This window comes from Vipera berus (genome assembly GCF_964194415.1).
Source record: "Vipera berus genome assembly, contig: HAP1_SCAFFOLD_28, whole genome shotgun sequence".
Taxonomy (NCBI): domain Eukaryota; kingdom Metazoa; phylum Chordata; class Lepidosauria; order Squamata; family Viperidae; genus Vipera; species Vipera berus.
This window is the reverse complement of record NW_027673655.1, coordinates 822,809-838,244: the sequence shown is the minus strand read 5'-3', so window position 1 is coordinate 838,244 and position 15,436 is coordinate 822,809.

Below are 15,436 nucleotides of genomic sequence, written 5' to 3'. Positions count from 1 at the left end.
ACCAGCTTATCCAGTTCGCGCTCAATTTTGTGTTTGAGTGCGAAGGGGACTCACCGCGGCCGGACCCTAATGGGGGGAACGTTTGAGTTAAGCTTGAACGAAATGGGGGGCCCTGTGTACCTGCCCAGCGTCCTGTCGAAGACGTCTGTGAACTCCTTGCAGACGGCCTCGACGGAGTCCCCCTGGAACCGGTGGATCCCGGAGACCGTGATTCCCAGGGCCTCAAACCAGTCTAGGCTGACAAGGCTGGCTCTCCGGCCCTCTACCACTACAACCTCCAGGTGCTCTTTGCGACCCTTAAACCCCACCGAGACAGTAGCCTCCCCCCCTTACTTTGACCAGCGAATTCTGAAAATCGGTCAGGGTTAAATTTGTAGGCCGTAATTTAATCCGCTGCTTGCTCCGGCTATTTATGTAGTTAAGGGTCTCATCCGAAATGATAGAGACCGCTGATCCACAGTCAAGCTCCATGCTGCAAGGGACGCCTTGCAAGCGGATTGTTAGTCTAATTTTGAGTTTGAGCAGCCGGCTCTCAACAAAGCCAATTCGCGTTTTGGTCAGGGCCCCAGTACCTTCAAATGGCGGTTCCTCTGGTTGCAGCTCGTGGATCTCCTCTCAGGGGCGGCGGATACGACAGACCACAGCTATGTGGCCTGTTTTGTTGCAGGCCCGTGGCTGACCGGAACTTACAGAGGCTGCACATATGGTTCCCACCACACCCTGCGCACTTCTGAGGGTTGGCGGCATTGCTGGGAGGCCTGGGCTTGTCTGGGCGTCTGACTTGCTGGTCGGGGGTCAACCTCCGCTGGAGGAGGTCGATGCTCTGGTCGTCCTCGGCTGTGGCGACCTGCTGGTGGATGCTGGCCGCCTGGCTGCCAGCCGGGGTCTCCTGGACTGCTTGGACGGCCCCACAGGCCGCTTTGTGGGCCAGGATGGCGTCTTCGGCTTCCTTGAGCAAAACCTCTTCTCTCTCGAACAGGCGCTCCTGCAGCCGCCTGTCTCATAGGCTGCAAATCAACCGGTCCCGTAGCCGCTCCTCCAAGTTCAAAAACCTGCAGGCGACGGCGGCTTCCCATAGGGCGGCAAGGAATTCAGCACCGGACTCGTCAGAGCGCTGGTCCCTTTTTTCGAACTGCGACCTCGCGGCCACTTTGGAGCGCCAGGGCCTGAAGTGGGCATTGAGCTTGGCCATGAGGTCCCGGTACACGACGGTGTTGATGGACTCCGGGGCGAACAGGTTCACGGCGATCTCCAGGAGTGCTGGTCCCCCAATGCAGATTAGGGCTGCTGCCTTCGCGCCGTCCTCCGAGATCTGATTGAACCGCATGTACAGTTTGGCGTTGGCCAAATAACGGGCCCATGTCTCGGGGTGGTGGGTGTCGAATTCGTGGGGTTGTCCGGCTCTTGCCATCGCGGTGTTGGTTCGGGTCTCGAGTCACGGATGCGATGACCGGCATGGTCCAGTCGGCTGGCGGTCGTGGGGGGAAGAAGGAAGGAAAATGCCTTTTCCTTCAGCTTGCGGAGCGTTCCCCCAGTGACTTCAGCTCTTTGTCGGCAGCAATCCCACCTTCGTTGCCACTATAGTGTAGTGGGTCCAATGCAAGGAAGAGACGCCAGCCGGAGTACGTGTTCAGCTCTTTATTGGAAGGGGGTAGCGTACTGGGGAATGAGGGTTACCTGGCCTCCTTAAATACCTAGCCAGGTAAGCGGACAGCCAATGGGGTTGGCCCTAAGTTTCCCACCGAAACTGGGTTTCCCGCCAAAACCGTTCAGGCCAACGCCCCCTGGTGGCTGTTGCTATGCAGGTGCCTGCATACATAACAAAATTTTCGGTTTTTAACTTTTCTTGATTTTCCATTTTAGTTTCATCCCTTTCTTGCAAAGAATGAGTTTTGCAATCTTTCTGTGAAGAAACTGTACTTGGACCAAAATGGAGATGTAGCAGCAGATCTGAACATCAGGACCTGGGTGATTCTCCCCACGTTGAATTACATCTATAAGGAACCAGGGCATTTTGAAAGACAGAGACTTATTATCAACCAAGATGATCTTTCATGGATAAAGGTTTGTGAAATATTGTTGTCCTTCTTCTGTTTTCCAAAACTTTAGGAGCCATTTCACGTGGGCTAAGCCTAATGGACAGGAATGGGTGAATTTAATTCAGATGACCATCAGGTATACTACTGCGGGCAAGAATCCCTCAGAAGAAATAGAGTAGCCTTCATAGTCAATAAAAGAGTAGGAAAAGCAATACTGGGATACAATCCTCAAAATGACAGAATGATCTCAGTTCGAATCCAAGGCAAACTATTCAATATCACAGTAGTCCAAGTCTATGCCCCAACCACCGGTGCTGAAGAGGATGAAATTGACCGGTTCTATGAAGCCCTACAGCACCTTATAGAACTAACACCCAGAAATGATGTCCTTATCATCATGGGGGATTGGAATGCTACAGTAGGAAGCCAAAAGATAACTGGAATAACAGGCAAGTTTGGCCTTTGGAGTACAAAATGAAGCAGGGCAAAGGCTGATAGAATTTTGTCAAGAGAATACGATGGTCATAGCAAACACTCTTTTCCAACAACCCAAGAGACGGCTTTACACATGGACATCACCAGACGGTCAACACAGAAATCAGATTGACTATATGCTCTGCAGCCAAAGATGGAGAAGCTCTATACAGTCAGTAAAAACAAGACCAGGAGCTGACTGTGGCTCAGACCATGAGCTTCTTGTTGCAAAGTTTAGGCTTAAATTAAAGAAAGTAGGGAAAAGCGCTAGGCCAGTCAGGTATGAATTAAATCATATCCCTGTTCAATATACAGTAGAGGTGACAAATAGATTTAAGGAATTAGATCTGATAGACAGAGTGCCTGAAGAACTATGGACAGAGGTTCGCAACATTGTACAACAGGTAGCAACCAAAACCATCCCAAAGAAAAAGAAATGCAAGAAAGCAAAATGGCTGTCTGAGGAAGCTTTGCAAATAGCTGAGGAAAGGAGGGAAGCGAAAGGCAAGGGAGAAAAAGAAAGATATGCCCAATTAAATGCAGAATTCCAAAGAATAGCTAGAAGAGATAAGAATGCCTTCTTAAATGAACAATGCAAAGAAATAGAAGAAAACAATAGAATAGGGAGGACCAGAGATCTTTTCAAGAAAATTGGAGAGATGAAAGGAACGTTTCATGCAAAAATGGGCATGATAAAGGACCAAAATGGCAGGGACCTAACAGAGGCAGAAGAGATTAAGAAGAGGTGGCAAAATTACACAGAACAACTATACAAGAATGAGCTTAACATCCCTGACAATCACAATGAGGTGGTCACTGACCTCGAGCCAGACATCCTAGAATGTGAAGTGAAGTGAGCCTTAGAAAAGCTGAGCAACAACAAAGCTAGTGGAGGTGACAGTATTCCAGCTGAGCTATTCAAAATCTTAAAAGACGATGCAGTAAAAGTGCTACACTCAATTTGCCAGCAAATTTGGAAAACTCAACAGTGGCCACAGGATTGGAAAAGATCAGTTTACATTCCAATTCCAAAGAAAGGCAGTGCCAAAGAATGTTCAAACTATTGCACCATTGCACTCATTTCTCATGCTAGTAAAGTTATGCTTAAAATTCTACAAGCTAGACTCCAGCAGTATGTGGATCGAGAACTACCAGAAGTACAGGCAGGATTTCGAAGAGGCAGAGGAACTAGAGATCAAATAGCCAACATACGCTGGATCATGGAGAAAGCTAGAGAGTTCCAGAAAAACATCTACTTCTGCTTCATTGACTATGCTAAAGCCTTTGATTGTGTGGATCATAACAAACTCTGGCAAGTCCTTAAAGAGATGGGCATACCAGACCATCTTATTTGTCTCTTGAGAAATCTATATGCGGGCCAAGAAGCAACAGTGAGAACTGGACACGGAACCACTGATTGGTTCAAAATTGGGAAAGGAGTCCGGCAAGGCTGTATACTGTCGCCTTGCCTATTTAACCTATATGCAGAGCACATCATGAGAAAGGCAGGGCTAGATTAATCAAAAGTTGGAATTAAGATTGCCGGAAGAAACATCAACAACCTAAGATATGCAGACGATACCACTCTAATGGCAGAAAGTGAAGAAGAGCTAAATAGCCTCTTGTTGCGGGTGAAGAAGGAGAGTGCAAAACTTGGGTTGAAACTAAACATTAAGAAAACCAAGATCATGGCATCTGGCCCTCTCAATTCCTGGCAAATAGATGGGGAAGAAATGGAGGTAGTGACAGATTTTATTTTCCTGGGCTCCAAGATCACTGCAGATGGGGACTGTAGCCAAGAAATTAAAAGACGCTTGCTCCTGGGGAGGAAAGCCATGGCAAATCTAGACAGCACACTAAAAAGCAGAGACATCACCCTGTCAACAAAAGTGTGTATAGTCAAGGCTATGGTCTTCCCAGTTGCAATGTATTGCAGTGAACGTTGAACCATAAGAAAGGCTGAGCGCCAAAGAATTGAAGCCTTTGAACTCTGGTGCTGGAGAAGACTCCTGCGAGTCCCTTGGACTGCAAGGCGATCAAACCGGTCAGTCCTAGAGGAGATCAATCCCGACTGCTCTTTAGAAGGCCAGATCCTCAAGCTAAAACTCAAATACTTTGGCCATCTAATGAGAAGGAAGGACTCACTGGAGAAGAGCCTAATGCTGGGAAAGATTGAGGGCAATAGAAGTAGGGGACGACAGAGAATGAGGTGGCTGGATGGAGTCACTGAAGCAGTAGGCCTGAGCTTAGATGGACTCCAGAAGATGGTAGAGGACAGGAAGGCCTGGAGGAACATTGTCCATAGGGTCGCGATGGGTCGGACACGACTTCGCATCTAACAACAACAACAAGCCTAATCAGCGTGGTGGATGACCTTCACTGAGAATTGAATATGGGGAATGATTCTTAGACTACTTGAGAGGCTTTAGTATTAATGGAAAAAGCTAATTTCAGATGCTATACTATGAAACATTTTTTAAGCTGATTCAGACAACCTGGAATCTGGCAATTCTTTAGGACATAGATGATGGCCCCTTTTGTGCCCCTTCTGTTATTTATCATCTCCATAAACCTGGTGAGAGAAGCCAACAAGTGCCAGGGATTGTGGCCCTGATAGCCTCAGGCTCACATCTTCTTTGTCCTCAAATGCAAAGGAACAAGAAGGCAATTCTGTTGATCAGTTCCTGAGTTCAGGTATGAACTGGATCCAATGGAGTTTATTCGAGCCTGGCTGGAGGTCCTGTGGGTCCCAGTGGGAAATAAGTTTTGGCATTAGAATTCAGCTTCTCCAGATTTATATGCCACCCATCTCTCTGTCCAGAATAACTCTGGTCAGCTTACAATAGTGCATTGTTTATATAATATCTCATATTATATAATTCCTTGACCCAGAAAACTGAAGCCCTGAAATATTTCTTTGACACTTTCTTAGGCCTTCACCTCCATCTCATCTCACCACAACTAAAGAGTCCATTTTATTCTTGTATCAGCAGAATGACAAAACCAAATTATGACAGTCATAATTTGAAAAAAAAAATCCTTTATATCTCCACTGAGAGACTGTTCTGGATTACTTTTAAAGGGGCTGGGTGGGTTTTTAATGTTTTATGTACTAATTTTTTTTGCAGATCCAACAAGTCAGATGTTTCTGTCTGCCTCACAGTTTATCTCTATTTTGATAAATCTGACACAGTAAAAACTTAATAAATATAACATTTAGAATGAATTTTATAAACATGCATTCCTCCATTCTTCATATACTCATTATTTTAAAGTATGATTATCTATTCATATTAAATTTAGAATTTAATATGTGTTAATAAGGCATTGAGGAGGAACTGCCTGGCTGTCACTTAATGCTTAAATCTTTTTTCAGTTCCATCTCTTCAGACTTTATTAAGTAGAAAAGTCCTTTACTGAAATGGGATATGCAAGAAGCAAAAGGCAGGAAGTAAATGAAGACTCTTCCAGTAGTTGTATCTCCTACAACCATTTGGAACTAGTCAGAGATTTCATATTTCCCAAAGTGAAGCACAGAGGCTACTTGGCTAACGTCCATGTCTATTGTTACATATCAAATGTTAAACTAATTAAACACCTCACACGTTCGTGAGGGAAACACGAGTTCATTCTCCTCACACGTTCGTGAGGAAAACGCGGCAGCCCATTGACAGCTGTCAAAAGGGCTGCCGCCGCTCACCCCCCCCACCGGCGCAGCAACCGGCTGATTTTGACAGCTGTCAAACTGCCGCGCAGGCGCAGTTCACTGACAGCTGTCAAACCTGCCTGGGCCGCGCATGCGCAGTACAACCGGAGCTGTCAAAGCTGCCAGCTGGCCACAGCAACAGCTCGTTGACAGCCGCGACTGCCACAGCTGATCTCGCCTGATTGGCTGCCGCCGCGTGGCGGGAGAACACCGCCAGCTGATTGGTTTGTTGTTACTGAAGTTGTGTATAAATAAGAGGGAATCCCGGCGGTGCGTCGCCCGGGACCCGAGTCTGAAAATAAACTGTTAACTGTGCCTGCTGTCTCCTGGTCTTCCTTTGGAACAATCCACCTGGCGACGAGGATGGGATACGGGTCTGTTTGTTAGAGCTGAAGTCACTGAGCTGAAGCCACGAGCGAAGGAGGGAAGCCATCCCACCAGCCGACATTGCTGAAGTCACTCGCTGGCTAGGGAAAGCCCTCCACCTACGCAACCCACAAGCAGACCCGTGGACCAGACAGCATGGCCAATCTCGGGCACGTCATGGAGTTTGACGTTTCCCAGCCAGAAGGCTGGGAATCGCATCTCGGGCAGGTCGAGGGATACCTCCTCGTCAACAAAATCTTCGAGGACCGCCCCAGGGCCACGGCACTCCTCTGCCTCAGGGGGCCAGCGGTTTATGATGTCGCCGTAGGACTCTGCAGCCCGGACCCCGTGGCCGCCATGCCCTACGCCGAACTAGTCGACCGCCTCAACCGGCACTTCTCGCCAAGACGGTCTGAACTATACTGGCGTCTGAATTTCGCTCGCCAATTCCAACGACCGGGCGAGTCAGCCAAGTCCTTCATCGCTACGGTCCACCAGGCAGCCCGCCGCTGTTGCTTCCCGGACCTCGAAGACCGCATCAGGGACCAGGTCATCGTTGGTCTGCGGAACCAGAAACTCCAAAAGAAGATCGTCACCAAACCTACTATGGACCTCGCCGAGTTGACAATCGAAATTATGGCTTACGAAGACAGCCACAGGGAAGACGCAACTCCGTCAGGGAACCACTTCAGCGGGTCAGTCCACCAAGACTACCCTAGGAACCCCGACCCTGGAGCACCAGAAGAAAAAACCGAAGTGGACGCCATCCATCCGAGACCCGGCAACCCCCAAGCACGCCGAGAAGGCGACAGAAGACCAGAACGGCCGGCCAGGGGCACAAAAAACCCCGCCATCCGCACCAAATGTGCCAGCTGCGGCGGCAACCATGCCAGGGCCTCTTGCAAATTCCGCAATGCCAAGTGCCACGGGTGCGGCAAAACCGGCCACATCCGCTCCGCCTGTCGTAGCACGAACCGCGAGACCCTCAACGATCTGGAAGTTGCCCCGGAAGGTAATACTCCCCCTCCTAAATTGCCCAGGGAAACCCTAAGGTCATCTATCTTGACCACTAGCACGGACCAGGGGCCCTTAATCACCAGCTACATCTGCCCAAAGGTTAAAATCCAAATTCGCATACAGGGAGTCCCTTGTGAGATGGAGGTGGACTCAGGGTCCTCAGTCTCCATCTTATCTTGGGACACACTGCAAGGAATAGCGCGTCAATGCAGACGCCGGCTTCCTCTTAGCCCCTCAAAAAATTTTTTAGCTGACTTCCAGGGCGCCCCGATCAAACTAAAAGGGGAAACCAGACTTACGGTCGACTACAAGCAATTTCACGGCGAACTCACAGCCCAAATTGCAGTAGGGAGGCGAGCCAGCCTCATTGGCCTTGATTGGTTCGAAGCCCTGGGCATAAAAATCATTGGAATCAACCACTCTCAGTCCCGTCAATTAGAAGCTGTCTGCCACCAGTACATGGACGTGTTTGATGGGACTCTGGGGAAATATAACGGCCCCCCCCATAGACTTAAAGCTAAACCCGGAGGTCCTTCCTATTAGAATCAAGGCAAGGAGAGTCCCCTTCGCCCTCAAGTCTAAAATTGAAGCCGAACTCGACAGGCTAGTCGGCATAGGGGTGTTAGAACCCACTGAAGGGGGCACTTGGGAGACCCCCATAGTCACCCCAGTTAAGCCCAACGGGGAAGTCCGCCTCTGCGCGGACTATAAAGCCACCCTAAACCGTGCGTTAAATCCCCATGCCTATCCAGTCCCAGCTGTCAGGGATGTGCTCTCCTCCATCCAGTCGGGCACCATTTTTGCCAAACTCGACTTGGCTCACGCCTTTTTGCAATTGCCAGTCTCCGAAAAGACAGCTGACGCCCAGACCATCGTTACCCACCGCGGGGCGTTCAAGGTGAACCGCCTGCAATTTGGGATCGCTGTGGCACCTGGCATTTTTCAGGAGGCCATGGAAAAAACCCTTAAAGGAATCCCCGGAGTCTGCCCCTACTTCGATGACGTGCTCATCGCAGGGGAGACTGAGGAAATTCTAGCAGGTAGGCTGCAGGAGGTGCTGCAAAGGTTCCGCGCCGCCGGCCTCAAACTGAAAAAAGAAAAATGCTCCATAGGAGTCCCTGCCACCGAATTCCTGGGCTACAAGATAGATGCCAAGGGAATCCATCCCACGGATTCAAAAGTCCAAGCTATCAGGGCAGCCCCACCCCCCAAAAATAAGGCTGAACTCCAAGCCTTCTTAGGACTCCTTAATTTTTATCATGCCTTCCTTCCCCAGAAGGCAACCATAGCAGAACCACTTCACAGGCTGCTAGATAAAGGAGCCCCCTGGCTCTGGACTCAGTCCCACAACGACAGCTTTCAGAAACTAAAACAGCTCCTATCCAGCAAATCCACGGTCACCCATTACAGGGAAAAACTGCCCCTCTGCGTCGCTTGCGACGCCTCCCCCTATGGCATAGGCGCAGTCCTCAGCCATCTCCACAGCGATGGAACACAATCCCCCATCGCTTATTACTCCAGGACCATATCCAAGGCTGAGCGTAACTACGCTCAGATAGATAAAGAGGCCCTAGCAATAGTGGCAAGCGTGAAAAAATTTCACGACTACCTATACGGCCGCTCCTTCATGATTTTTACCGACCACAAACCACTGCTAGGGCTCTTCACCTGGGACAAATTAACACCACAAATCTTGTCCCCAAGAATGCTGCGCTGGACCACGTTCCTAGCAGCTTATTCATTCAAACTTGAACACAAACCCGGGAAGGAAATGGGCCACGCGGACGGGTTAAGCAGGCTGCCCCTGCCCACTCTCGAGCCAGATCCTGCACCGGCTGGCCAAATCCTGGCAATCCAGGAACTGCCGGATCGCCCCTTATCCGCCAAGGACATAGCCGCAGCGACCAGCAAGGACAAGGTCCTTGGCAGGGTCCTCACCTCGACCTTAACAGGCTGGCAGTCCACCTCCCCTGGGCCAGAATTCCAACCCTATTTCCTCAGATGGCACGAACTGTCCGCTCACCTAGGTTGCATCCTATGGGGCAGCCGGGTCATCATCCCAAGCCCCCACAGGCATCAAGCTCTACACTCCCTCCATGAGGGCCACCCAGGTGTGGTTAAAATGAAATCGCTTGCCCGCAGCTACCTTTGGTGGCCAGGGCTCGATGCCGACATTGAAAACCACGTAGCCACCTGCTACATGTGCCAGCAAACCAGACCACCCCCGCCACATGCCCCCATTCACAAATGGGAGGTGACTAAGAACCCCTGGTCCAGGGTCCATATCGACTACGCCGGCCCCTTCCAGGGCCAATACTTTCTCATAGTCGTTGACAGTTTCTCCAAATGGCTGGAAGTCATCCCTGTCACCAGCACGACCACCGCAGCCACAATCAGGGGTTTGAGGAGGGTTTTCGCCACCCACGGGTTACCCAATGTCCTAGTGTCCGACAACGGCCCCCAATTTACCTCTCATGACTTCCAGATTTTCACCAGGGACAACTTGATTAGGCACACCACGTCTGCACCCTTTCACCCATCCACGAACGGCCTCGCAGAGGTCATGGTGAAGGCCACCAAGGACTCCTTGAAGAAAATCATCTCCGGAGACTGGCACTGCCTGCTGGCACAATTCCTCCTAGCCCAACATTCCACTCCTTGCTCCTCCACCGGCAAGTCACCGGCCGAACTCCGCTGGGGTCGCCGCCTGGTCACCAAGCTGGACCGTCTACACCCTGACAGGACAGCCGCGGAATCAGACTACACGCCACCTGTCAGAACCTTCCCTCCCGGTCAACTCATCTGGGCTAGGAACTTCGGGGCTGGAGACAAATGGCTTCAAGGCGTAGTATTAAACCAAACCAGCCCAATCTCCTATCTAATTGACTTAGGGGGAGGACGGCACATCAAACGACATGCCGACCAGCTGAGACCTAGAGTGCCGTAAAACCGCCTTTCCCAAATACCCCCCACTACGTTGCTCAACCCACCCCCACCACAATCGCCGCCAAGCCCAGCGCCGCGCACCCCTGATGTCCCCAACAGTTCCGAACCTCCAAGCCCAACAACTTCCACCGCCGGTGGAAGGGAAGATCAGCCCAGCGAGAATCTCCGCCGCTCCACCAGACCGCAGAAAACACCAGTATACTTAGCCGACTACGAATGGGCCGGTAGCAGAACCAGCGAAACCCAGCTAAGTTAAAAACTTCCAAGGGGAGGGGGAAAGGGGTGTTACATATCAAATGTTAAACTAATTAAACACCTCACACGTTCGTGAGGGAAACACGAGTTCATTCTCCTCACACATTCGTGAGGAAAACGCGGCAGCCCGTTGACAGCTGTCAAAAGGGCTGCCGCCGCTCACGCCCCCCCACCGGCGCAGCAAGCGGCTGATTTTGACAGCTGTCAAACTGCCGCGCAGGCGCAGTTCACTGACAGCTGTCAAACCTGCCTGGGCCGTGCATGCGCAGTACAACCGGAGCTGTCAAAGCTGCCAGCTGGCCACAGCAACAGCTCGTTGACAGCCGCGACTGCCACAGCTGATCTCGCCTGATTGGCTGCCGCCGCATGGCGGGAGAACACTGCCAGCTGATTGGTTTGTTGTTACTGAAGTTGTGTATAAATAAGAGGGAATCCCTGCGGTGCCTCGCCCGGGACCCGAGTCTGAAAATAAACTGTTAACTGTGCCTGCTGTCTCCTGGTCTTCCTTCGGAACAATCCATCTATCTCCATTTTCCATGGGTGGTGAGTCCTAACTCACTTTCTTTGTCATTCTTGGTTTCTCTGCTTAGTCTCTGCCTCAGTCCAAATGTGTGGAAAGTTGTCATCCTGGATTTGTCAAGAGGGCTCGAGAAGGAGAGCCAGTTTGCTGCTATGACTGCGTTCCTTGTCCGGAGGGGACCATCTCCACTCAGGAAGGTGGGTGACACGGGAGGAAAGGAAGGCCCTGTAGAAATGGAGTTAGCCAGAGCATTTTCATGAAAGTGCTAGTTAAAAGACATTTTGAAGTTTAAGTGTTTTCTTGTTTATTTTCAAAATAGCACATTTTTTTTATTTAACCGGAAGAATAACCAAAAGATCTTGAAGAAGAGGCTAGGAAGAGAAAGGAAGGTAAGGCACATTGGGCAAGCTTTACCATTGCCAGAGAAAATAATTATTCCACTTGTTAGTTTGAATGTGTCCTTCCATCTTTACTCGTCTAGGAAGATTTCAATCCTTTGAAGCTTCAGAAATTATCTAAAGTCCATTTCTTTCCCTCATCTGAAGCAGATTTACATTATGTCATCCTCCAAAATTGATGCATACAAAGTTATATCAAGCAATCAGTTCTAGTGTAGGAAGGAAGCACCCACCCCCAGAGAAGGAAATATTTGGGGGGATATTTAAAAGGCAGAACATTATTGTTAAGTCGTGGGCTCTGGAGAGCAGGAATGATGACACGAGGCTGAGTACAGAATAACTCATACTTTTATTCTTGCTGGAACTGTACTGAAGCTTGGGCCGCAACCATCCACAATATACAGTCTAGCCCACAGGTCTGCAACCCGCGGCTCCGGAGCCACATGCGGCTCTTTCAGCCGTCTCCTGCGGCTCCCAATCCTCTGCCATGTGCAGTCCAAAAAAAAAAAAAGGTGGGACTAAAAAAGTTCAACCAATCAATTCAAATATGCAGGGTAGGTGCATATCTCGCCTTGGCTCCACTCTTCAGTCAAACCCTGTTCTGCGCATGCACGCGCATGTGCACACATTTTTTGCGGCTCCCAGTTTTTCCTTTTGTGAGGGAACCGGTTCAGAGTGGCTCTTTCACTGTTTCAGGTTGCTGAGCCCTGGTCTAGCCCCTAGGCAGCAGCCAATAGGTTTGAACCCACGCTTGCCACCTGGGGCTGACCAATTGCAGGACCAGAGATGGCCTGTCTGAGTTGCTGGAGAGCCGTTAGCTCCTCCAGCAATGCACGTAGTGTAACACCACAAGCCCAATACATAACAATTATATTTCCCCAAAGGAGTGATAGAAAAATCTTAGGCAGAAACCACCACCACCCCAGTCTCTCTGCCTTGAACAGAAATCAGCTTTTAGAAATGCAGATTTGGTGATTCATTTAGGAAGTCTAGGGCCAGGAAGCTTGGAGCTGATGGGATTAGAACGACAAAGACTCCTAAAATCTACATCCCCCATCCAAAACCTAAAGCCGTGACCTTTAGGACACAATAGGATTAACCTTCCACCACTAGAATACCCAAAGGGCACACTCAAGTGCAGGTCAAAGTACATGCCACAGGAACAGGAAGAACCTCAAATACAAAGCTCAAAGAAGGTATAAAAACCCACCACTCCCACCTCCATTTTGTCAGCTACCTCAGAAACATGCTGTGTCAGTGAAGTTTCTGGCAACTCAATAAACTAAACCCTCTTCCCTAAGCAGCCTCCATTTTATTTATTCCTAGCTTGGACTGGACCCTGATGAAGATTTTTCTTTCAACACTAGTTTGTAGGCTTGTTGTTGTTGTTGGTATTTGAAGTTACAACTCCCAAAATATCTTAGGGAGATATTTACGAGAGCAAGATTCGAACAGCTTGACACAATGGTCAGATATGGGAGATTTCATGCTATACCGTACAATGAGCGTCTCTGCATTTGCGGAGTGGCAGAGGTAGAGGACCTGGCTCACATCCTATTTGACTGTTGTCTGTATAAGAGGGTGAGAGACAGGTATCTTGGTCTATATACCAAACGAATGACCCATTGGGATCCCCATATCAAAACACCTTACCTTATGTCCAGCCAGAACCTGAAAATAACATTTAACGCAGCACAGTATTTAAACAAAATGATCTGGTTAAGATCTGCATATGTGGGACTGATTGGGGTAGATTGCAAGGGCGACTCCGAAATATAATGTTATCATATTTTATCTATATCTTAAATTTGTATTTTATTACTATTTCATCTTAAATTGTATTTTATTTTAATTCCATTTTAAATTGTATTTTATCAAATTCCATTTTGGATTGCTTTTATTAAGTTTTGGTGACGGTTTGTTGCTGGAACTTTGCACTTTGATATGGCCCAAGGGCTAATCAATAAAGTTGTTGTAAATAGTGAAATACGAATAACTACAGCTCCAATAAAAAAGAAATCTAGTTGTGGTTCAAAATGGGGGGTGGGGAAATCCCCTAATAAACCATTGTGATTCAAATGAAACAGAACTAACAAAAAGCATGGGAAATGGAGAATCAATATTAATAACAAGCTGTACATTACTGGTTTACATGGAACTGGTTCAATGCTTGAATGTATTGGTAAATCTAGACAGTAGGGGACCAAATTGCTTCATCTGCAGGTTCTTAGAAGGTGAAGACAAAGGCTACATAGCAGCTTTCTAAGATGGAAATATTTACAGAGGAGAAAACAAGTTATCTCAAAATAAACCAAAAGAATGTGAAATTCAGAAAAATTCTCATTCTACAAGAAGAAACATGTTCAAATACAAGCACAAAGGTAAATCTAAAAATTTAGAAAGCAACTTTCAGTGCAATAGGACCTCCGTTCCCCCTCCCCAGACCTTTGAGGGCTTCTGCTCAGGATGACTCCCACCCTGAGGACCTTCCAGAGGCCCTGAAAGACCAGGCTGCTCTCCAGGCTCTGGAGCAGAGGGAGGTTGAGCTCCTGCTGGAGGGGATTTGGGGTTATGGGGACCATTCAGGATTCATTTTGTTCTCTGAAATTTTTTTAAATAATAAATAATCTAGAGACACTGGGAGCTAGGCAACCTATAATTTGTGTAAAGAAACAAACAAATTCTTATTAGTTTGTCAGTCTAACGTATCTAACTGGGATTAACAGGGCAATCCCTTTTAAAATATAGTATATTTGTTTGTTTATAGTCTTCTTTTATTTTATCAATAATTCAAGGCAGTGTGTGTTTACAAACAACTTTCATTTTACTTTCATTAATCCTACCTCAGACACTCTGTAACCTTTACACTACAGGCTCGATCTACTGAAATGATATCAATACATTTAGGCATATTTAATTTCACATAAGAAAGCCCTCTGTGTAGGGATTTCAATTGTAATGGATGTCGGATTCAGAGACCAGTCATCGCAGGGTGTCCTAAAATGTCTATCTGCCTTACACAGAGTTTATTGTATTTATACAGTTTTAACAAGCAGGAAATAACGCACAGCAAAAGCATTGTTCATTGCTGTACTCCCTAGTCAATCTTAAGGAACATCTGAACATCCCAGCCAGGGCAGAGACTCCCATATCTGGCTGGTTCTTGGCAGTCCTTGGCAATGCCAATTGGAATGAGCTCATAGACATGCGGATATCAGGATACTAAGGCAGGCAGTTTTCTGCGCACGGTCCCTTCATATCCTTGACCTCCATCTCTACATCTCACTCTTTTCTTTTTTGTTAGCCAAGGACTTCTAAAAAGGGTTAATGGAAGGGTCATAATCAGGAGAGGAATATCCTTGCAATTGCTTATACAAGGCATATACCTGACTCTGAGGCAGTGTGGGAGGGGGTTTAGGGCAAAAAGCTGTGATACGTATGTTGCAAAAGGAAGGGAGACACTGAACAAAACAGCACCCACCAATCAAAATAGCACAAATAATGACTAAATAGCATAGGAATAAATTTGTGGGTAGCCAAGCCCAAAGGCTCTCCCGCCAAGATCCTAAAGTATCAATTTTCAAATCAGAGGCCAAATTATGTAAAATATTGAGCTGGTGCTGGATGGTTCGTGATTCATCTGAAAGGTTAAAACAACACATTCCTTCAAAACTTTCACAACCCAAATGCTGACGTAAAAGCAAATAATCAATAG